This window comes from Myotis brandtii, unplaced genomic scaffold (genome assembly GCF_000412655.1).
Source record: "Myotis brandtii unplaced genomic scaffold, ASM41265v1 scaffold8, whole genome shotgun sequence".
NCBI classification, from domain to species: Eukaryota; Metazoa; Chordata; class Mammalia; order Chiroptera; family Vespertilionidae; genus Myotis; species Myotis brandtii.
This window is the reverse complement of record NW_005371219.1, coordinates 4,651,653-4,653,281: the sequence shown is the minus strand read 5'-3', so window position 1 is coordinate 4,653,281 and position 1,629 is coordinate 4,651,653.

Here is a 1,629-nt window from a genome sequence, read left to right as displayed (position 1 = left end):
AAGTCAGGTGGGGAACGTTGGAGTCTGCAGTCACTGGAGCAAGCAAGCCTCCCTGTTCGCTTCAGTGCATGGCTGCCGGCTGCCATCTTGGCTGACAGTTAATTTGCATAAGGATATGCTGATTAGCCAATGGGAAGGGTAGCGGTCGTACGCTAATTACCATGTTTCTCTTTTATTAGTGTAGATATTGTTTCATTATCTAAAAGATAATTAGACACTCTATTCTTTCTAGTGTCTAATTTTTACATTTGCTCTTCAATTTTATCTGCCATTGAACAAGTTGCATGCCATTTTTACATGCATGCAAGTATTAAGATCGTTCAAAAAACAAACACAAATATAAGGTGGACAAATGTAGGTTTACAATTGTTCGTATGGAAAATGATACAATAATTAATAAATAATACAAGAATAAACTGTTTCAAGTATCACAACTGTAACCCTACTTTTAAAAAATTCTTGCTAATAACCTCTTATTTTATTTTAAATTTTATTTGTTAAATTGATTGGAGTGACATTTGTCAACATGAACATACAGGTTTCATGTGTGGATTTCTGCTACATATTACACTATGTGCCCACCACCCAAAGTCAAATCTTCTCCTGTCACTTCATATTAGGTTCCCCAGCTCCCCGCACCTCATTCCCTTGGGCAACCACCACTCTGCTGTGTAAACCTATTTTTGATGTCTGGTCAGGAAGTAACCAGTTAGTGCATGGGTAAGTGGAACAACAAATTGTTTCTCTCTCTCTCTCTTTATCTCTCTCTTCTTTCTTCTCTCTCTAAAGTCAATCAATCAATAAAAAATAAAATAAAAATTATCTTAAAGAAAATGGTAATGGAAAGTTCAACTTATGTATCCCAGAAATTTACCCATGATATCCCCCAATAGGGCAAGCAACTTGTTTCCTTTTGTGTTCTTTGCTTCATTTATGAACAAATGGGAGTCAGCACAAAACAACCAATTTCACTGACATCCAGTCTCCTATGGAGCACTTAGCTCCTGTACATCAGCCTCTCCTTATGGTCTTTAAATTTTTCTGTTATTCCTGTAACTCCAAATTCTCCTTTATAATCACGTATAATTAGTCCTTAATTTCTCAAGAACTGGTCATCCAGTTAAGTATTGTTACAGTTGCTTCTCTCTCTCAATCTAGGCCCTTCTCTGACATATTACTATATTCATCAGACTAAGAGGATGAAAAGAACATTTACACTGACATTAAAAATTTTTATTATGTGTAGGCAGATAGAATTTTTTTTTTAATATGGTAGAAAGATGTAAGTTGAAAGTTACTAAAATCACATTGGCTCTTTTCTATATTTTTATCTATAACTAGTGGCCTGGTGCACAAAATTTGTGCACGGGGTGGAGGGTGTTCCCTAAGCCCAGCCTGCACCCTCTCCAATCTGGGATCCCTTGGGACATCCCTCTCGCAATCTGGGACTGCTGACTCCCAACCACTCACCTGCCTGCCTGCCTGATAGCCCCTAACTGCCTCTGCCTGCCTGCCTAATCACCCCTAACTGCCCTCCCCTGTCGGCCTGATCTCGCCCCCAATGGCCCTCCCCTGCCAGCCTGATCTTGCCCCCAATGGCCCTCCCCTGCCGGCCTGATCTCCCCCCCA